The sequence below is a fragment of the Pelophylax lessonae genome (assembly GCF_965119305.1).
Source record: "Pelophylax lessonae genome assembly, chromosome: 13".
Lineage (NCBI taxonomy): Eukaryota > Metazoa > Chordata > Amphibia > Anura > Ranidae > Pelophylax > Pelophylax lessonae.
This window is the reverse complement of record NC_138780.1, coordinates 33,223,714-33,248,794: the sequence shown is the minus strand read 5'-3', so window position 1 is coordinate 33,248,794 and position 25,081 is coordinate 33,223,714.

Below are 25,081 nucleotides of genomic sequence, written 5' to 3'. Positions count from 1 at the left end.
TTGATGGGACATGCTGGTCAGGTCACTGTGCATTGATGGGACATGCTGATCAGGTCACTGTGCATTGATGGGACATGCTTATCAAGTCACTGTGCATTGATGGGACATGCTGGTCAGGTCACTGTGCATTGATGGGACATGCTGGTCAGGTCACTGTGCATTGATGGGACATGCTGATCAGGTCACTGTGCATTGATGGGATATGCTGATCAGGTCACTGTGCATTGATGGGACATGCCGATCAGGTCACTGTGCATTGATGGGACATGCCGATCAGGTCACTGTGCATTGATGGGACATGCCGATCAGGTCACTGTGCATTGATGGGACATGCCGATCAGGTCACTGTGCATTGATGGGACATGCCGATCAGGTCACTGTGCATTGATGGGACATGCCGATCAGGTCACTGTGCATTGATGGGACATGCTGATCAGGTCACTGTGCATTGATGGGACATGCCTATCAGGTCACTGTGCATTAATGGGACATGCCTATCAGGTCACTGTGCATTAATGGGACATGCTGATCAGGTCACTGTGCATTGATGGGACATGCTTATCATGTCACTGTGCATTGATGGGACATGCTGATCAGGTCACTGTGCATTGATGGGACATGCTGATCAGGTCACTGTGCATTGATGGGACATGCTTATCATGTCACTGTGCATTGATGAGACATGCTGGTCAGGTCACTGTGCATTGATGGGACATGCTGATCAGGTCACTGTGCATTGATGGGACATGCTGATCAGGTCACTGTGCATTGATGGGACATGCTGATCAGATCACTGTGCATTGATGGGACATGCTGATCAAGTCACTGTGCATGGATGGGACATGCTGGTCAGGTCACTGTGCATTGATGGGGCATGCTGGTCAGGTCACTGTGCATTGATGGGACATGCTTATCAGATCACTGTGCATTGATGGGACATGCTTAACAGGTCACTGTGCATGGATGGGACATGCTGGTCAGGTCACTGTGCATTGATGGGACATGATTATCAGGTCACTGTGCATTGATGGGACATGCTGATCAGGTCACTGTGCATTGATGAGACATGCTGATCAGGTCACTGTGCATTGATGACACATGCTGATCAAGTCACTGTGCATCAATGGGACATGATGATCAGGTCACTGTGCATTGATGGGACATGCTTATCAGGTCGCTGTGCATTGATGGGACATGCTAGTCAGGTCACTGTGCATTGATGGGACATGCTGATCAGGTCACTGTGCATTGATGGGACATGCTGATCAGGTCACTGTGCATTGATGGGACATGCCTATCAGGTCACTGTGCATTGATGGGACATACTTATCAGGTCACTGTGAATTGATGGGACATACTTATCAGGTCACTGTGCATTGATGGGCAGACTTGTATAAAGTACTCTAAATTTCTACTTGAGTAAAAGTACAAGTGCTCGATCAAAAAGTGACTTGAGTAGAAGTGGAAGTGCTCGCAGAAAAAGTTACTTAAGTAGAAGTACTAAAGTATTCAACATTTTTTTTACTTAAGTATTGCAAGTAGTTTTTTCAAAAAATTTGCTACTTAAGTACTAAAAGTAAAAAGTACCAGTAGTTTTGAAAAAAAAATTCTACTCAAGTACTGAAAGTAGAAGTACAAGTACTGTGTTATGTAGTTATTAAAGAAAGAAGTCAAAAGTTTGAACATCATATTGGTTTTTATTATTTCAAATTATTTATTCAAATGATTAACCTGTGTTTGTTAGTAGTTTCTTGATGCACTTTAAGCGCTGTAGCACCATTTATTTGTTTGTTTCATATTTTCTTTTTATTGGAAAGATTTGGTATAGCAGCTTTTATTATACACAGCCTTTATTTTCGTATGCGCTGATTTACACATGACATTATACACATTTTTTTGAGCTTTATGCAACCTGCCATCTACTGTTCTGGCAGTGGTAATTTTTATAATTGTAACGAGTAACTATGCAGCACAAAAAAAAAATACTTGAGTAGAAGTATCGAAATCATTGAAAAAATGTAGTGAAGTAAAAGTGGAAGTAGGAGAAAAAAATTATACTCTAGGAAAGTACAGATACCGCTTTTCAGTACTTAAGTACAGTACTTAAGTAGTTCTACTTCGTTACTATACATCTCTGTTGATGGGACATGCTTATCAGGTCACTGTGCATTGATTGGACATGCCTATCAGGTCACTGTGCATTGATGGGACATACTTATCAGGTCACTGAGCATTGATGGGACATGCTTATCATGTCACTGTGCATTGATGGGACATGCTTATCATGTCACTGTGCATTGATGGGACATGCTGGTCAGGTCACTGTGCATTGATGGGACATGCTGATCAGGTCACTGTGCATTGATGGGACATGCTTATCAAGTCACCGTGCATTGATGGGACATGCTGGTCAGGTCACTGTGCATTGATGGGACATGCTGGTCAGGTCACTGTGCATTGATGGGACATGCTGATCAGGTCACTGTGCATTGATGGGATATGCTGATCAGGTCACTGTGCATTGATGGGACATGCCGATCAGGTCACTGTGCATTGATGGGACATGCTGATTAGAGATGTATAGAACTGTTCGCCGGCGAACAGTTCCTGGCGAACTTAGCATGTTCGCGTTCGCCGCTGCCGGCGAACATATGCGATGTTCGGTCCGCCCCCCATAAGACATCATTGAGGCAAACTTTGACCCTGAACTTTACAGTCAGCAGACACATTTCCAGCCAATCAGCATACCTCCCTCCCACACCCTCCCACCTCCTATAAATAAGCAAGGGCAGCATCCATCTTAGATCATTCTGAAGCAGTGTGTGTAGTGAGAGTAGGGAGAGAGCTGCTGCTGCTGCTGCTGTTAAGCTAGGGACAGTTAGTCAGTGTTCCTGGTCTTGCAGTGTTCTTGGTCCACTACTGCTGTAATATCAGCACCCCAAAAAGCCCTTCTAAGGGCTGGTATTTGTGTTTTTTTTTTTTTATATATATATATATATATATATATATATATATATATACCTAGCGTCCCCAAAAGCCCTTTTAAGGGCTGGTAATTGAGTTGTTTCTTCTTATATATATATATATATATATATATATCTATATCTATCTAGTGTCCCCAAAAGCCCTTTTAAGGGCTGGTAATTGAGGATTTTTTTTATTTATATATATACATATATATATATATATAGTGTCCCCAAAAGCCCTTTTAAGGGCTGGTAAGGTAATAGAGTTTTTTCTTTATATATATATCTATATATATCTATTGTACACTGCAGTTGCCTGCCCGCTGTGTGTGAGAGGCCACAGACCTACCACAGACTGTACTGTGTGCACACCACACTCATTTCGGGTGGCACAGGCACAGTACCTTGCATTTTAAAAAAATATTTTTTTTTTCCTCTGTCATAATTGCAGTGAGTGCTGTGTCAGGTCCACAGAGTGCACTGTACCCACTGCAGTGCACTGCCCACCACTGATATATATACGGTGGCACAGCATCTTGTTGCAATAAATTGAAAAAAAAAAATATTTTTTATTATTGCAGTTGCCTGGGCTGCCAGTTACTGTCAGGTCCACAGAGTGTACTGTGCCCACTGCAGTGCCACTGTGTGCCCACCCACCACTTATATATAAGGTGGCACAGCAGCTTGCAAAGTAAAAAAAAAATATATATATTTTTTAATTGCAGTTGCCTGGGTGCCAGTGACTGCTGTCAGGTCCACAGAGAGTGTACTGTGCCACTGCCCACCCACCACTGATATATATGCCTGCAAGAAAAAAAGCCAGCCGCAGAGAAGCCGTATTCCTGAAAATATAAGAAAAATGCTGTTTTTTAGGGGTTCTGGACATGCTACAGAGCTGAAACTTGACAGTTACACTTTTTAGACCCCCCAGACACTAAATACAAAAAATGACATGCCTGCCTAAAAAAATGCCCGCTAAATGCCTGCAAGAGAAAAAGCCAGCCGCAGAGAAGCCGTATTCCTGAAAATATAAGAAAAATGCTGTTTTTTAGGGGTTCTGGACATGCTACAGAGCTGAAACTTGACAGGTACACTTTTTAGACCCCCCAGACACTAAATACAAAAAATGACATGCCTGCCTAAAAAAATGCCCGCTAAATGCCTGCAAGAAAAAAAGCCAGCCGCAGAGAAGCCGTATTCCTGAAAATATAAGAAAAATGCTGTTTTTTAGGGGTTCTGGACATGCTACAGAGCTGAAACTTGACAGGTACACTTTTTAGACCCCCCAGACACTAAATACAAAAAATGACATGCCTGCCTAAAAAAATGCCCGCTAAATGCCTGCAAGAGAAAAAGCCAGCCGCAGAGAAGCCGTATTCCTGAAAATATAAGAAAAATGCTGTTTTTTAGGGGTTCTGGACATGCTACAGAGCTGAAACTTGACAGGTACACTTTTTAGACCCCCCAGACACTAAATACAAAAAAAATGACATGCCTGCCTAAAAAAATGCCCGATAAATGCCTGCAAGAGAAAAAGCCAGCCGCAGAGAAGCCGTATTACTGAAAATATAATAAAAATGCTGTTTTTTAGGGGTTCTGGACATGCTACAGAGCTGAAACTTGACAGGTACACTTTTTAGACCCCCCAGACACTAAATACAAAAAATGACATGCCTGCCTAAAAAAATGCCCGCTAAATGCCTGCAAGAGAAAAAGCCAGCCGCAGATAAGCCGTATTCCTGAAAATATAAGAAAAATGCTGTTTTTTAGGGGTTCTGGACATGCTACAGAGCTGAAACTTGACAGGTACACTTTTTAGACCCCCCCAGACACTAAATACAAAAAATGACATGCCTGCCTAAAAAAATGCCCGATAAATGCCTGCAAGAGAAAAAGCCAGCCGCAGAGAAGCCGTATTACTGAAAATATAATAAAAATGCTGTTTTTTAGGGGTTCTGGACATGCTACAGAGCTGAAACTTGACAGGTACACTTTTTAGACCCCCCAGACACTAAATACAAAAAATGACATGCCTGCCTAAAAAAATGCCCGCTAAATGCCTGCAAGAGAAAAAGCCAGCCGCAGAGAAGCCATATTCCTGAAAATATAAGAAAAATGCTGTTTTTTAGGGGTTCTGGACATGCTACAGAGCTGAAACGTGACAGGTACACTTTTTAGACCCCCCAGACACTAAATACAAAAAATGACTTGCCTGCCTAAAAAAATGCCCGATAAATGCCTGCAAGAGAAAAAGCCAGCCGCAGAGAAGCCATATTCCTGAAAATATAATAAAAATGCTGTTTTTTAGGGGTTCTGGACATGCTACAGAGCTGAAACTTGACAGGTACACTTTTTAGACCCCCCAGACACTAAATACAAAAAATGACATGCCTGCCTAAAAAAATGCCCGCTAAATGCCTGCAAGAGAAAAAGCCAGCCGCAGAGAAGCCGTATTCCTGAAAATATAAGAAAAATGCTGTTTTTTAGGGGTTCTGGACATGCTACAGAGCTGAAACTTGACAGGTACACTTTTTAGACCCCCCAGACACTAAATACAAAAAATGACATGCCTGCCTAAAAAAATGCCCGATAAATGCCTGCAAGAGAAAAAGCCAGCCGCAGAGAAGCCGTATTACTGAAAATATAATAAAAATGCTGTTTTTTAGGGGTTCTGGACATGCTACAGAGCTGAAACTTGACAGGTACACTTTTTAGACCCCCCAGACACTAAATACAAAAAATGACATGCCTGCCTAAAAAAATGCCCGCTAAATGCCTGCAAGTGAAAAGCCAGCCGCAGAGAAGCCATATTCCTGAAAATATAAGAAAAATGCTGTTTTTTAGGGGTTCTGGACATGCTACAGAGCTGAAACTTGACAGGTACACTTTTTAGACCCCCCAGACACTAAATACAAAAAATGACATGCCTGCCTAAAAAAATGCCCGATAAATGCCTGCAAGAGAAAAAGCCAGCCGCAGAGAAGCCATATTCCTGAAAATATAAGACAAATGCTGTTTTTTAGGGGTTCTGGACATGCTACAGAGCTGAAACTTCACAGGTACACTTTTTAGACCCCCCAGATGCTAAATCCAAAGAAATTTTTTATTTTTATTTTTTTTTAATTTTTCCAATAATTGTCTCTCTATCAAAAAATTATAATTTTTAAGAACTTTTTTTTGCGTGATCCCTCTCCGGCATGCCACAGTCCAGGTGTTAGTCCCCTTGAAACAACTTTTCCATCACTATTGTGGCCAGAAAGAGTCCCTGTGTGTTTTAAAATTCGCCTGCCTATTGAAGTCTATGGCGGTTCGCCCGGTTCGCCGGTTCGCGAACATTTGCCGATGTTCGCGTTCGCCGTTCGCGAACGGCGAATTTTAGGTTCGCGACATCACTAATGCTGATCAGGTCACTGTGCATTGATGGGACATGCTGGTCAGGTCACTGTGCATTGATGGGACATGCTGATCAGGTCACTGTGCATTGATGGGATATGCCGATCAGGTCACTGTGCATTGATGGGACATGCTGATCAGGTCACTGTGCATTGATGGGACATGCCGATCAGGTCACTGTGCATTGATGGGACATGCCGATCAGGTCACTGTGCATTGATGGGACATGCCGATCAGGTCACTGTGCATTGATGGGACATGCCTATCAGGTCACTGTGCATTAATGGGACATGCTGATCAGGTCACTGTGCATTGATGGGACATGCTTATCATGTCACTGTGCATTGATGGGACATGCTGATCAGGTCACTGTGCATTGATGGGACATGCTGATCAGGTCACTGTGCATTGATGGGACATGCTTATCATGTCACTGTGCATTGATGAGACATGCTGGTCAAGTCACTGTGCATTGATGGGACATGCTGATCAGGTCGCTGTGCATTGATGGGACATGCTGATCAGGTCACTGTGCATTGATGGGACATGCTGATCAGATCACTGTGCATTGATGGGACATGCTGATCAAGTCACTGTGCATGGATGGGACATGCTGGTCAGGTCACTGTGCATTGATGGGGCATGCTGGTCAGGTCACTGTGCATTGATGGGACATGCTTATCAGATCACTGTGCATTGATGGGACATGCTTAACAGGTCACTGTGCATGGATGGGACATGCTGGTCAGGTCACTGTGCATTGATGGGGCATGCTGGTCAGGTCACTGTGCATTGATGGGACATGATTATCAGGTCACTGTGCATTGATGGGACATGCTGATCAGGTCACTGTGCATTGATGAGACATGCTGATCAGGTCATTGTGCATTGATGGGACATGCTGATCAGGTCACTGTGCATTGATGACACATGCTGGTCAGGTCACTGTGCATTGATGGGACATGCTTATCAGGTCGCTGTGCATTGATGGGACATGCTAGTCAGGTCACTGTGCATTGATGGGACATGCTGATCAGGTCACTGTGCATTGATGGGACATGCTGATCAGGTAACTGTGCATTGATGGGACATGCCTATCAGGTCACTGTGCATTGATGGGACATGCTTATCAGGTCACTGTGCATTGATGGGACATGCTTATCAAGTCACTGTGCATTGATGGGGCATGCTGGTCAGGTCACTGTGCATTGATGGGACATGCTTATCAGATCACTGTGCATTGATGGGACATGCAGGTCAGGTCACTGTGTATTGATGGGACATGCTGGTCAGGTCACTGTGCATTGATGGGGCATGCTGGTCAGGTCACTGTGCATTGATGGGACATGCTTATCAGATCACTGTGCATTGATGGGACATGCAGGTCAGGTCACTGTGTATTGATGGGACATGCTGGTCAGGTCACTGTGCATTGATGGGGCATGCTGCTCAGGTCACTGTGCATTGATGGGACATGCTTATCAGATCACTGTGCATTGATGGGACATGCTTAACAGGTCACTGTGCATGGATGGGACATGCTGGTCAGGTCACTGTGCATTGATGGGGCATGCTGGTCAGGTCACTGTGCATTGATGGGACATGATTATCAGGTCACTGTGCATTGATGGGACATGCTGATCAGGTCACTGTGCATTGATGAGACATGCTGATCAGGTCATTGTGCATTGATGGGACATGCTGATCAGGTCACTGTGCATTGATGACACATGCTGGTCAGGTCACTGTGCATTGATGGGACATGCTTATCAGGTCGCTGTGCATTGATGGGACATGCTAGTCAGGTCACTGTGCATTGATGGGACATGCTGATCAGGTAACTGTGCATTGATGGGACATGCCTATCAGGTCACTGTGCATTGATGGGACATGCTTATCAGGTCACTGTGCATTGATTGGACATGCTGATCAGGTCACTGTGCATTGATGGGACATGCTTATCAAGTCACTGTGCATTGATGGGGCATGCTGGTCAGGTCACTGTGCATTGATGGGACATGCTTATCAGATCACTGTGCATTGATGGGACATGCTGGTCAGGTCACTGTGTATTGATGGGACATGCTGGTCAGGTCACTGTGCATTGATGGGACATGCTTATCAGGTCACTGTGCATTGATGGGACATGCTTATCAGGTCACTGTGCATTAATGGGACATGCTGATTAGGTCACTGTTTATTGATGGGACATGCTGATCAGGTCACTGTGCATTGATGGGACATGCTTATCAGGTCACTGTGCATTGATGGGACATACTTATCAGGTCACTGAGCATTGATGGGACATGCTTATCAGGTCACTGTGCATTGATGGGACATGCTTATCATGTCACTGTGCATTGATGGGACATGCTGGTCAGGTCACTGTGCATTGACGGGACATGCTGATCAGGACACTGTGCATTGATGGGACATGCTTATCAAGTCACTGTGCATTGATGGGACATGCTTATCATGTCACTGTGCATTGATGGGACATGCTGATCAGGTCACTGTGCATTGATGGGACATGCTGGTCAGGTCACTGTGCATTGATGGGACATGCTGATCAGGTCACTGTGCATTGATGGGACATGCTGATCAGGTCACTGTGCATTGATGGGACATGCTGATCAGGTCACTGTGCATTGATGCTGATCAGGTCACTGTGCATTGATGGGACATGCTGGTCAGGTCACTGTGCATTGATGGGACATGCTAGTCAGGTCACTGTGCATTGATGGGACATGCTTATCAGGTCACTGTGCATTGATGGGACATGCTTATCAGGTCACTGTGCATTGATGGGACATGCTGATCAGATCACTGTGCATTGATGGGACATGCTGATCAGGTCACTGTGCATTGATGGGACATGCTTATAAGTCACTGTGCATTGATGGGACATGCTGATCAAATCACTGTGCATTGATGGGACATGCTGGTCAGGTCACTGTGCATTGATGGGACATGCTGATCAGGTCACTGTGCATTGATGGGACATGCTTATCAGGTCACTGTACATTGATGGGACATGCTGGTCAGGTCACTGTGTATTGATGGGACATGCTGGTCAGGTCACTGTGCTTTGATGGGACATGCTTATCAGGTCACTGTGCATTGATGGGACATGCTTATCAGGTCACTGTGCATTAATGGGACATGCTGATTAGGTCACTGTGCATTGATGGGACATGCTGATCAGGTCACTGTGCATTGATGGGACATGCTTATCAGGTCACTGTACATTGATGGGACATGCTTACCAGATCACTGTGCATTGATGGGACATGCTGGTCAGGTCACTGTGTATTGATGGGACATGCTGGTCAGGTCACTGTGCATTGATGGGACATGCTTATCAGGTCACTGTGCATTGATGGGACATGCTTATCAGGTCACTGTGCATTAATGGGACATGCTGATTAGGTCACTGTTTATTGATGGGACATGCTGATCAGGTCACTGTGCATTGATGGGACATGCTTATCAGGTCACTGTGCATTGATGGGACATACTTATCAGGTCACTGAGCATTGATGGGACATGCTTATCAGGTCACTGTGCATTGATGGGACATGCTTATCATGTCACTGTGCATTGATGGGACATGCTGGTCAGGTCACTGTGCATTGACGGGACATGCTGATCAGGACACTGTGCATTGATGGGACATGCTTATCAAGTCACTGTGCATTGATGGGACATGCTTATCATGTCACTGTGCATTGATGGGACATGCTGATCAGGTCACTGTGCATTGATGGGACATGCTGATCAGGTCACTGTGCATTGATGGGACATGCTGATCAGATCACTGTGCATTGATGGGACATGCTGATCAAGTCACTGTGCATGGATGGGACATGCTGGTCAGGTCACTGTGCATTGATGGGGCATGCTGGTCAGGTCACTGTGCATTGATGGGACATGCTTATCAGATCACTGTGCATTGATGGGACATGCTTAACAGGTCACTGTGCATGGATGGGACATGCTGGTCAGGTCACTGTGCATTGATGGGGCATGCTGGTCAGGTCACTGTGCATTGATGGGACATGCTTATCAGATCACTGTGCATTGATGGGACATGCTTAACAGGTCACTGTGCATGGATGGGACATGCTGGTCAGGTCACTGTGCATTGATGGGGCATGCTGGTCAGGTCACTGTGCATTGATGGGACATGATTATCAGGTCACTGTGCATTGATGGGACATGCTGATCAGGTCACTGTGCATTGATGAGACATGCTGATCAGGTCATTGTGCATTGATGGGACATGCTGATCAGGTCACTGTGCATTGATGACACATGCTGGTCAGGTCACTGTGCATTGATGGGACATGCTTATCAGGTCGCTGTGCATTGATGGGACATGCTAGTCAGGTCACTGTGCATTGATGGGACATGCTGATCAGGTCACTGTGCATTGATGGGACATGCTGATCAGGTAACTGTGCATTGATGGGACATGCCTATCAGGTCACTGTGCATTGATGGGACATGCTTATCAGATCACTGTGCATTGATGGGACATGCTGGTCAGGTCACTGTGTATTGATGGGACATGCTTATCAAGTCACTGTGCATTGATGGGACATGCTTATCATGTCACTGTGCATTGATGGGACATGCTGATCAGGTCACTGTGCATTGATGGGACATGCTGGTCAGGTCACTGTGCATTGATGGGACATGCTGATCAGGTCACTGTGCATTGATGGGACATGCTGATCAGGTCACTGTGCATTGATGGGACATGCTGATCAGGTCACTGTGCATTGATGGGACATGCTGATCAGGTCACTGTGCATTGATGGGACATGCTGATCAGGTCACTGTGCATTGATGGGACATGCTGATCAGGTCACTGTGCATTGATGCTGATCAGGTCACTGTGCATTGATGGGACATGCTGGTCAGGTCACTGTGCATTGATGGGACATGCTAGTCAGGTCACTGTGCATTGATGGGACATGCTTATCAGGTCACTGTGCATTGATGGGACATGCTTATCAGGTCACTGTGCATTGATGGGACATGCTGATCAGATCACTGTGCATTGATGGGACATGCTGATCAGGTCACTGTGCATTGATGGGACATGCTTATAAGTCACTGTGCATTGATGGGACATGCTGATCAAATCACTGTGCATTGATGGGACATGCTGGTCAGGTCACTGTGCATTGATGGGACATGCTGATCAGGTCACTGTGCATTGATGGGACATGCTTATCAGGTCACTGTACATTGATGGGACATGCTGGTCAGGTCACTGTGTATTGATGGGACATGCTGGTCAGGTCACTGTGCATTGATGGGACATGCTTATCAGGTCACTGTGCATTGATGGGACATGCTTATCAGGTCACTGTGCATTAATGGGACATGCTGATTAGGTCACTGTTTATTGATGGGACATGCTGATCAGGTCACTGTGCATTGATGGGACATGCTTATCAGGTCACTGTGCATTGATGGGACATACTTATCAGGTCACTGAGCATTGATGGGACATGCTTATCAGGTCACTGTGCATTGATGGGACATGCTTATCATGTCACTGTGCATTGATGGGACATGCTGGTCAGGTCACTGTGCATTGACGGGACATGCTGATCAGGACACTGTGCATTGATGGGACATGCTTATCAAGGCACTGTGCATTGATGGGACATGCTTATCATGTCACTGTGCATTGATGGGACATGCTGATCAGGTCACTGTGCATTGATGGGACATGCTGGTCAGGTCATTGTGCATTGATGGGACATGCTGATCAGGTCACTGTGCATTGATGGGACATGCTGATCAGGTCACTGTGCATTGATGGGACATGCTGATCAGGTCACTGTGCATTGATGGGACATGCTGATCAGGTCACTGTGCATTGATGCTGATCAGGTCACTGTGCATTGATGGGACATGCTGGTCAGGTCACTGTGCATTGATGGGACATGCTAGTCAGGTCACTGTGCATTGATGGGACATGCTGATCAGATCACTGTGCTTTGATGGGACATGCTGATCAGGTCACTGTGCATTGATGGGACATGCTGATCAGGTCACTGTGCATTGATGGGACATGCTGATCAGGTCACTGTGCATTGATGGGACATGCTGATCAGGTCACTGTGCATTGATGCTGATCAGGTCACTGTGCATTGATGGGACATGCTGGTCAGGTCACTGTGCATTGATGGGACATGCTAGTCAGGTCACTGTGCATTGATGGGACATGCTTATCAGGTCACTGTGCATTGATGGGACATGCTTATCAGGTCACTGTGCATTGATGGGACATGCTGATCAGATCACTGTGCATTGATGGGACATGCTGATCAGGTCACTGTGCATTGATGGGACATGCTTATAAGTCACTGTGCATTGATGGGACATGCTGATCAAATCACTGTGCATTGATGGGACATGCTGGTCAGGTCACTGTGCATTGATGGGACATGCTGATCAGGTCACTGTGCATTGATGGGACATGTTTATCAGGTCACTGTACATTGATGGGACATGCTTACCAGATCACTGTGCATTGATGGGACATGCTGGTCAGGTCACTGTGTATTGATGGGACATGCTGGTCAGGTCACTGTGCATTGATGGGACATGCTTATCAGGTCACTGTGCATTAATGGGACATGCTGATTAGGTCACTGTTTATTGATGGGACATGCTGATCAGGTCACTGTGCATTGATGGGACATGCTTATCAGGTCACTGTGCATTGATGGGACATACTTATCAGGTCACTGAGCATTGATGGGACATGCTTATCAGGTCACTGTGCATTGATGGGACATGCTTATCATGTCACTGTGCATTGATGGGACATGCTGGTCAGGTCACTGTGCATTGACGGGACATGCTGATCAGGACACTGTGCATTGATGGGACATGCTTATCAAGTCACTGTGCATTGATGGGACATGCTTATCATGTCACTGTGCATTGATGGGACATGCTGATCAGGTCACTGTGCATTGATGGGACATGCTGGTCAGGTCACTGTGCATTGATGGGACATGCTGATCAGGTCACTGTGCATTGATGGGACATGCTGATCAGGTCACTGTGCATTGATGGGACATGCTTATAAGTCACTGTGCATTGATGGGACATGCTGATCAAATCACTGTGCATTGATGGGACATGCTGGTCAGGTCACTGTGCATTGATGGGACATGCTGATCAGGTCACTGTGCATTGATGGGACATGCTTATCAGGTCACTGTACATTGATGGGACATGCTTACCAGATCACTGTGCATTGATGGGACATGCTGGTCAGGTCACTGTGTATTGATGGGACATGCTGGTCAGGTCACTGTGCATTGATGGGACATGCTTATCAGGTCACTGTGCATTGATGGGACATGCTTATCAGGTCACTGTGCATTAATGGGACATGCTGATTAGGTCACTGTTTATTGATGGGACATGCTGATCAGGTCACTGTGCATTGATGGGACATGCTTATCAGGTCACTGTGCATTGATGGGACATACTTATCAGGTCACTGAGCATTGATGGGACATGCTTATCAGGTCACTGTGCATTGATGGGACATGCTTATCATGTCACTGTGCATTGATGGGACATGCTGGTCAGGTCACTGTGCATTGACGGGACATGCTGATCAGGACACTGTGCATTGATGGGACATGCTTATCAAGTCACTGTGCATTGATGGGACATGCTTATCATGTCACTGTGCATTGATGGGACATGCTGATCAGGTCACTGTGCATTGATGGGACATGCTGGTCAGGTCACTGTGCATTGATGGGACATGCTGATCAGGTCACTGTGCATTGATGGGACATGCTGATCAGGTCACTGTGCATTGATGGGACATGCTGATCAGGTCACTGTGCATTGATGGGACATGCTGATCAGGTCACTGTGCATTGATGCTGATCAGGTCACTGTGCATTGATGGGACATGCTGGTCAGGTCACTGTGCATTGATGGGACATGCTTATCAAGTCACTGTGCATTGATGGGACATGCTTATCATGTCACTGTGCATTGATAGGACATGCTGATCAGGTCACTGTGCATTGATGGGACATGCTGGTCAGGTCACTGTGCATTGATGGGACATGCTGATCAGGTCACTGTGCATTGATGGGACATGCTGATCAGGTCACTGTGCATTAATGGGACATGCTGATCAGGTCACTGTGCATTGATGGGACATGCTGATCAGGTCACTGTGCATTGATGGGACATGCTGATCAGGTCACTGTGCATTGATGGGACATGCTGATCAGGTCACTGTGCATTGATGCTGATCAGGTCACTGTGCATTGATGGGACATGCTGGTCAGGTCACTGTGCATTGATGGGACATGCTAGTCAGGTCACTGTGCATTGATGGGACATGCTTATCAGGTCACTGTGCATTGATGGGACATGCTTATCAGGTCACTGTGCATTGATGGGACATGCTGATCAGATCAATGTGCATTGATGGGACATGCTGATCAGGTCACTGTGCATTGATGGGACATGCTTATAAGTCACTTTGCATTGATGGGAAATGCTGATCAAATCACTGTGCATTGATGGGACATGCTGATCAGGTCACTGTACATTGATGGGACATGCTGATCAGGTCACTATGCATTGATGGGAAATACTTATCAGGTCACTGTGCATTGATGGGACATGCTTATCAGGTCACTGTGCATTGATGGGACATGCTTATCAAGTCACTGTGCATTGATGGGACATACTTATCAGGTCACTGTGCATTGATGGGACATGCTTATCATGTCACTGTGCATTGATGGGACATGCTGATCAGGTCACTGTGCATTGATGGGACATGCTTATCAGGTCACTGTACATTGATGGGACATGCTTATCAGGTCACTGTGCATTGATGGGACATGCTTATCAGGTCACTGTGCATTGATGGGACATACTTTTTAGGTCACTGTGCATTGATGGGACATGCTTATCAGGTCACTGTGCATTGATGGGACATGCTTATCATGTCACTGTGCATTGATGGGACATGCTTATCAGGTCACTGTGCATTGATGGGACATGCTTATCAGGTCACTGTGCTTTGATGGGACATGCTGATCAGGTCACTGTGCATTCATGGGACATGCTTATTAAGTCACTGTGCATTGATGGGACATGCTGGTCAGGTCACTGTGCATTGATGGGACATGCTTATCAGGTCACTGTGCATTGATGGGACATGCTTATCAGGTCACTGTGCATTGATGGGACATGCTGGTCAGGTCACTGTGCATTGATGGGACATGCTGATCAGGTCACTGTGCATTGATGGGACATGCTGATCAGGTCACTGTGCATTGATGGGACATGCTGATCAGGTCACTCTGCATTGATGGGACATGCTTATTAAGTCACTGTGCATTGATGGGACATGCTTATCAGGTCACTGTGCATTGATGGGACATGCTGGTCAGGTCACTGTGCATTGATGGGACATGCTTATCAGGTCTCAGGTCACTGTGCATTGATGGGACATGCTGATCAGGTCACTGTGCATTGATGGGACATGCTGATCAGGTCACTGTGCATTAATGGGACATGCTGGTCAGGTCACTGTGCATTGATGGGACATGCTGATCAGGTCACTGTGCATTCATGGGACATGCTGATCAGGTCACTGTGCATTGATGGGACATGCTGGTCAGGTCACTGTGCATTGATGGGACATGCTTGCCAGGTCAATGTGCATTGATGGGACATGCTTATCAGGTCACTGTGCATTGATGGGACATGCTGGTCAGGTCACTGTGCATCGATGGTACATGCTGATCAGGTCACTGTTCATTGATGGGACATGCTTATCAGGTCACTGTGCATTGATGGGGACATGCTGGTCAGGTCACTGTGCATTGATGGGACATGTTTATCAGGTCACTGTGCATTGATGGGACATGCTTATCAGGTCACTGTGCATTGATGGGATATGCTTATCAGGTCACTGTGCATTGATGGGACATGCTGATCAGGTCACTGTGCTTTGATGGGACATGCTGATCAGGTCACTGTGCATTGATGGGACATGCTTATCAGGTCACTGTGCATTGATGGGACATGCTTATCAGGTCCCTGTGCATTGATGGGACATGCTTATCAGGTCACTGTGCATTGATGGGACATGCTGGTCAGGTCACTGTGCATTGATGGGACATGCTTATCAGGTCACTGTACATTGATGGGACATGCTGGTCAGGTCACTGTACATTGATGCTGGTCAGGTGACTGTGCATCGATGGGACATGCTTATCAGGTCACTGTGCATTGATGGGGACGTGCTGGTCAGGTCACTGTGCATTGATGGGACATGCTGGTCAGGTCACTGTGCATTAATGGGGACATGCTGGTCAGGTCACTGTGCATTGATGTGGGACATTCTGGTCACTGTGCATTGAATAGGAACACGCTGGTCAATCTTGAACCAACCTAATGATTGTTTGTTAAGTCACGCGTTTTTTGCCGCAAAGCAATACCTAAATTTTTAGAGCACCCCAAAGATTTTGAGCACCAGCCGCCACTGGTTCCATTTAAATTTTGAAAATAAAGCTAGGGCCAGCAAGGAGCTAGGTCCTTACTCCTGAACAGGGAGTGGGAGTATACCCCCTGGGATTGCCCATTGGCGTAGTCAAAGCCTCGTTAAATAATGTTAACCCTTTTTCCACATAGTGTCCTACTCCTAGGAAGAGCAGCATAACCCAACGGTCAATGAAGATATGAAGCTGTGTCCATCAATGAATGAATGAAAGAGAAATATTGCTTTTTTTCAAAATTGTTGCTCTTTTTTTGCTTATAGCGCAAAAAATAAAAATCGCACAGGTGATCAAATACCACCAAAAGAAAGCTCTATTTGAATGAAAAAAAGGACATCAATTTTATTAGGGTAAAGCGTTGCACACAAGGAAGAGGGCCGCTCAGGTGCAAGTTCAGAACCTGGTGCAGGTCGGATCCGCCGTCCAAGCACAGAAACTTTCAAAAGATAAAGACCGCACTCAAGGTGTTTAAGATGAAAACAATCGAACTCCTTTATTCTTCATAGATGAAGCAGACAGACAGTACAATGCACAAACAGACGTGTCGGGTTGACGCGTTTCACGATGTAGATCGCTTACTCATAACCAGTAGCAGCAATGTGAGCAGAGTTAAAGTGGTTAATTTCCTGAAGTCACAGGAAGCAGCTAACTGATTGGACGCTTGACCTTGTGACTCGAGGCAAAGTTTATTAAGGCTCTGGCTTCCAGATTTGGCACACTGTATACGAGTGGCTAGTGTAGGGACAGGTTCCCTGTCTGACAGAGACAGTACATAGAGGTAGGGAGAGGTTCCAGAGGAGTGGGGATCGTGTGGGGACTAAATCTATCTTGCTTCAGGAAACCTCCTTTTTGAGTGTGGATCAGCCAGGCCCCATTCCGCTCCTTGTTGCAGACACGGACAGCATCTTTCAAGTCTACAGAGCACTGTTACAGTTTGTAAGTGGCTCCGCATGGTTGCACCTGCCCGCCGGGCCTAACTGTGCTGTTTGACCTTCCTTTAATGTATTGCTATTGCCTAACCTGGACTGAGGTTGATTTACTAAAACTGGAAAGTGCAAAATCTGGTGCAGCTCTGCATAGAAACCAATCAGCTTCCAGGTTTTATTGTCAAATCTTAATTGAACAAGCTGAAGTAAGAAGCTGATTGGATGCCATGCACAGCTACATCAGATTCTGAATGAACCAGTTTTAAAGAGGAAGAAGAGCTTAATACTTACTGCGCATGCGTAGCAGGTTTGCTTATGTGACAGAATAACTGCAGTCAGAAGGCGGCAGCAGACACGTTACTACACTCAGCAACGTCTTGAATTTCACAGTCATTTTAGCAATAAACTGAGTGGATATAAACATATATAGTATATTCAGAAAAAAAGGGGGGTTTGGTGCAAACCAAAAACCGCGCAAGTGGTTCAACCGTGTATATATGTATAAATATATAAATATATAATCAATAAATATAAACATAAAATTATATGTGAATATAGATATTAATATAATAATTAATAAATATTAATTATTTACAGGAATTGCTTCCTTGTAGTGAGCGGCAACAAAAAAAGCAAGGTGCTGAACAATTGTTTAAAAGAAGGGTAGTGTCGCGCTCAAACATAAAGTGCTTGTGCAGATAATTAAACCTTAATTCAAAAATTAAAAATTCATGATAGGTGACAATCTAAAAAAATCAATCAATCTGTGCTCAACATTGTAAAGTGCAAACAGTCCATATGCAGCATCAAACAGTCCACATCTCTTTGGTGTCACACAAATTAGCAGAGACTTGATGTTAGTGCAGATTAACCTTCACCTCCATTGCTGCAATATTATGATATCATCCTTTTTGTTCTAAGCAGGCTCCCTTAATGATTCTGATCCGAGTCATGCGGGCGGGGTTACAAACTAAGGAGTTTCTGATTGGATGCCAAGCGGTTTATTCTCAATAAATAAGAGAAGTAAACATACGGTCACATGATCCCCTGATGACGTCAGGTCGTACTGACGAAACGTACGTCGGGAAGGGAAACGTGAGACCGTAGCCATTTCCGGGTTAGAGGAGCGCTGTGCGATCGGCAGTGCTCACAACCCTCGCTGGATGTTTTTATGAGAAAGGCGATTGTTTTATGGTGATTCGAGTAAGTGCAATACTTTTTAAATAAAGCGATATGTTTAGATGTACTGCACCATGAGAGTCTCCTTTTTGTCCCACCCATGTTTGTCACCTGATCCGAGCTACACTATAAGGGCTTGATGCTGGATTACCCACTGTGTAACAGAGGAGCTGAGGATCGTGTGTACTGAGTGGAGATATTGCCTATGTGACCCCCTATAATTAAGGGGTCATATATTTCCGGTAAGGAGTACCTTACTAGATCACTGGGTGAAGTGTGGAGGTGAAGGTTAATCTGCACTAACATCAAGTCTCTGCTAATTTGTGTGACACCAAAGAGATGTGGACTGTTTGATGCTGCATATGGACTGTTTGCACTTTACAATGTTGAGCACAGATTGATTGATTTTTTTAGATTGTCACCTATCATGAATTTTTAATTTTTGAATTAAGGTTTAATTATCTGCACAAGCACTTTATGTTTGAGCGCGACACTACCCTTCTTTTAAACAATTGTTCAGCACCTTGCTTTTTTTGTTGCCGCTCACTACAAGGAAGCAATTCCTGTAAATAATTAATATTTATTAATTATTATATTAATATCTATATTCACATATAATTTTATGTTTATATTTATTGATTATATATTTATATATTTATACATATATACACGGTTGAACCACTTGCGCGGTTTTTGGTTTGCACCAAACCCCCCTTTTTTTCTGATTTCTTACACACCCACTTGTGTTTAAAACTGCAGCAATGGAAATATTTGAGTTTATGAACAACCGCAATACAGCAGATATATTCACAGCCAAAAGTGCTGTCTCTAAGGATATGGAACAAAATGTTAAATCCCTAAAAAATGTGCTTGAGAAAAAGATTCGAGTATGGTGGGATATAGCAACCTTGGAGCAGTACTCCAAAATGAAAATGACACCAAGAAGGTTACGTTGGGATCTGGGTCCAAACGATGGATTGGTTGACCCAGACCTCAACAAAGATTGGTTCGATTTCTTCAATCAGTGTGAGGCCAGACTTATTAGCCTTATTCTACTACGTAGAAAAACTAAAATGAATAAATTAGAAGAAAAGATAAGCGAACTAAAAACCACCTTGGAACCATTTAAAGATAATGCTGAATTTAAGGATAAGATCACCCAGACACAGAAATTTCTAGATAAGGTAGATAAGGACACCAGAAATAAGAAAATTACCAAATACCAAAGAGATCAAATAGACTACAAAGAGTCTAAGGTATACAAATGGCAGGATCAACCTGAAGGCCAGAATGGCAGTAGCAATTCTGGCCAGGTCCAATCACCGGCAGTAGGTGAAACAGGGATTGAAAGATTCATTAACCCTAATTTTACACCCATTGGGGGAGCACCTAATTTTGACAATGAAAGAACCCAAGGAAGCTCAAACAGGAAAACGAGATACCAACATCCAAACTACAACTCTCCGAGATTCAATGTACCTACATATAATAGCTATTCTCCATTAGCTTATGCCCCAAACTATCAACAGAATGAGGTTTTTCCGAGAAGGGGGCGAGGTGGCGCCCCGGGACAAAGGGGGAGAGGAAAAGGCCCCAACCACCAAAATGGAGCCCCGCGCGGCCAGAGAGGTGGGAGAAGAGGCCGTCCTTGGCAGAGGGGAGGAGGACCCCCACAATGGTGGAGACCCCAACAACCATGGCCTCAGGAGAATTACTGGGAACAAGAGAACCCAGGACAGAATTGGGTAAGGGATACCTATCCCCAATATCAACAGGAACAGACCCCCCTAAGAAATGGCCCCCCACCTGGAAGACAAGAAAACAGAGGAGAGGATGCAGGGGCGGAAGAAAGAAACAAAAGAAAAAGAGAATCCTAGGGGCAGGAATCTTCAACCTTAGTGACGTCCAATTTTCCACTGATGAATTAAAATTATTGGAATTGGGCCTTAAATTCGCCCCTGATAGAGGTGTTGACAAGTTCAACACATACATTGATATTGAAAAATACATAAGAAAACTCAAAATTAAAAAACACTTTCTAGAGAAACCTTTGAGCCAGAATCCTATGAGTTCTGAATTTCAAAACAGTGGACTTAGAAATAAATCCACTTTCAATCCACCCAAAGCCTCCAATCATTGTTTGGAGGTCTTCAAAAATATGGTGGAAGATGATGTTAAAAAGATCAAAACCAATTCAAGCAATCGAAATGACATACAAAAAGGACTGGAAGAATTAGAAAAAAGGAAGAATATAGTAATCAGAGGAGCTGATAAAGGAGGTGGAATCGTAGTTCTAAACAAAAATGATTATAAAGAAGAACTCGATAGACTAGTAGGTGACACTGTCACCTACAAGAAGCTGAAAAACAACCCCACCAAAACCTTGAAAGACAAATTAAACAAATTGGTGAAAAAAGCCAAAGAAAACGGGATCCTTACAAAGAAAGAAGCACAGTACCTTGTACCAAAAGCACCCAGACTACCAACCATATACCAGCTGCCGAAAATCCACAAACATAAAACTAAGCCGCCCGGCAGGCCAATTATAAGTGGAATTGGATCTATTTTCTCCAGGATTGGAGAATACATTGATCATTTTTTGCAGCCCATAATACCTACCTATCCGTCCCATTTACAAGACAGTAAACATCTAATTAACATCTTAGAAGAATTAGAAGTACAATCGAACACTATCCTAGTGACCATAGATGTGGAATCGTTGTACACGAGTTTAAAACAATCAGATGTGATAGACACCACCATTGCTGCCTTAAACTCTAAAACCAATCTCCAACCAATACAAAAAAAGTTTATATGTGATGCCCTTGGCCTGGCAATGGGCAACAATTACTTTTGGCACGATGGTAGTCACTATAACCAAATTAAGGGCGTGGCAATGGGTGCTAAATATGCACCAAGTGTCGCTAACATCCTTCTGGGCCAATGGGAAAAGGAGGTAATTTTCAAGAACCCCAACCCATCGTTAACCTTATATAAAAGGTTCATTGATGATCTGCTAGTCCTATGGAGTGGTTCGGAGGAGGACCTAAAGAAATTCCTGGCAGAAATCAATGATAATCAGTATGGGCTGGTATTCACAGCTACTTGGGAGACTGAATCCGTGAATTTCCTTGATTTGACTCTGGTAAAAGAGGGTAATCAGATCTGTACCAAGAGTTTCTTCAAGGACACGGATAGGAATAGTTATATTCCCACAAGAAGTTGCCATCATCCCAAGTGGCTGGGAGCTATACCGAAGGGACAGTACATGCGCATAAGACGAAACTGTAAGAAAGAAGAAGACTACTTGACCCAATCAAATCTGTTAACATCTAGGTTTGTTGAAAAAGGGTACAAATTGGAAGAAGTTTTGAAAACAAGAGAACTTGTGCGACAAATGCCGAGGAAAGATCTGCTGAAAACGAAAAAGAAGAATAAGAACAGCAATGGAGAAATAGCGTTCCTAACCAACTTTAATAGATTTTAATAGAGATTATAAAAAAGTTGAAGCCATTATGAGAAAACATTGGCCAATTTTGAAAAAAGATAAGACCTTGAACAAAATATTACCGGAAAAACCAATTTTCATTTATCGAAAAGCTCCTAATCTTAGACACAGCATTGCTCCAAATATACCAGACCCGCCCACCAATAAACCAACTTTCTTAGATGTAAATGGTTTTTTTCGTTGTGGGAGGTGCAATGCGTGCAAGAAAACAAAGAAAAATCCAAGGAAAACCACCACCTTCCAATCTAATGTTACCGGTCAGCAATTTAATATCAAAAAATTCATTTCATGTAGGTCCACCCACGTTACATACCTGATAACTTGTCCTTGTGGCCTCCAGTATATTGGAAGGACCACAAGACAATTATCGGTGCGTATTAACGAACACGTTAAAAACGTGAGGAAGGGATTTCCAAAACATAGCCTCTCCAATCATTTCCGCTTGTACCACAATAAGGATCCTTCAAAAATGACTTTTTGTGGTATTGATAGAGTAATAAACCATTGGAGAGGAGGAAACATGACTCAAAAAATATCCATTAATGAAACCCAATGGATATATAAAATGAACACATTGCAACCTTTAGGTATGAACATTGAGATAGATTTGAATTGCTTTATATCTAATTTTTAATAATTTTAATCTTTAATTTTTCAAAAAAAAAAATTTTTAAATTTTAATCTTTTTAACCAAAAATAAAATTAAAATTAATTTTAACTTGTCTCCAACAATAACAAAATTGAGGTAGTATATGCAAATTTATGATTTAAACCCAATTAATTAATTTACAACATGTTGTTTAATTTATTTAGTACTGAAATGGTTAATGAATTTACTAGGTTATGCATTTGTATCAATACCGCTATTGATGGAATTTCAATAATGTAACGTGAGGCATTCCACCACAAACCCAGTAAGCACAGTTGCGGTCCAAGGTTTTAAACTAAGCAATTTTGCTTTGGGTATATATTAAAAAGAAATAAATCGCGGCGTCATTGCTGCAATATTATGATATCATCCTTTTTGTTCTAAGCAGGCTCCCTTAATGATTCTGATCCGAGTCATGCGGGCGGGGTTACAAACTAAGGAGTTTCTGATTGGATGCCAAGCGGTTTATTCTCAATAAATAAGAGAAGTAAACATACGGTCACATGATCCCCTGATGACGTCAGGTCGTACTGACGAAACGTACGTCGGGAAGGGAAACGTGAGACCGTAGCCATTTCCGGGTTAGAGGAGCGCTGTGCGATCGGCAGTGCTCACAACCCTCGCTGGATGTTTTTATGAGAAAGGCGATTGTTTTATGGTGATTCAAATAAGTGCAATACTTTTTAAATAAAGCGATATGTTTAGATGTACTGCACCATGAGAGTCTCCTTTTTGTCCCACCCATGTTTGTCACCTGATCCGAGCTACACTATAAGGGCTTGATGCTGGATTACCCACTGTGTAACAGAGGAGCTGAGGATCGTGTGTACTGAGTGGAGATATTGCCTATGTGACCCCCTATAATTAAGGGGTCATATATTTCCGGTAAGGAGTACCTTACTAGATCACTGGGTGAAGTGTGGAGGTGAAGGTTAATCTGCACTAACATCAAGTCTCTGCTAATTTGTGTGACACCAAAGAGATGTGGACTGTTTGATGCTGCATATGGACTGTTTGCACTTTACAATGTTGAGCACAGATTGATTGATTTTTTTAGATTGTCACCTATCATGAATTTTTAATTTTTGAATTAAGGTTTAATTATCTGCACAAGCACTTTATGTTTGAGCGCGACACTACCCTTCTTTTAAACATATATAGTATATTGACATTTGTGATGCTGTTTTGAATGTTACATTTTTAATGAAGCTGGATGCCAGAAGTAGGAAGGTGGCGGAGGCCATCTTGGTACACCCCACACTAGTCAGCGCTAAACCTTTAGGCTTAGAAAATGTAACATAAAAACAGCATGACAGATCTCAATATACTATACTGATTTATGTACGCTCACTTTATTCATTAAATGACTGTGAAATTCAAGACATAGATGGGTGTAGTAAGATGTCCGCTGGCGCCTTATGGCTGCAGGTGTTTTGTCAAATTAGCAAACCTGCGCATGCCTAGTAAGTATTCAGCTGATGGAACGTCACTTCTGTTAGCTAACCTGAAGGGTCGCCTATTCTGACAGAACACCAATTATTGGCTTTCCTTGCCCCACACTGACAGAGTGTGAGGAGAGGAGAGACGATCAGTGGCATCTGCACACAGGGGAGACCTGTACAGATAATCAGTGCCCTGATTATCAGTGCAGCCCCAACAGTGCTCAGCAATGATGCCAGTCTGTGTCCATCAGTCAAGGAAGCAATAAAAGCTATTTCCTGCTAAAGGAAAAAAGAGAAGGAGAAAATATTGCTGTGACATGATCTACGGGGGAAGAGGGAGGTTTGGGGTTATATTGGTAATGCCTGGACATACACTTTACCCGGGGGGGGGGGGGGCAGAAACTCTTCAATTATGATCTACCATTTGATCATAGGCAT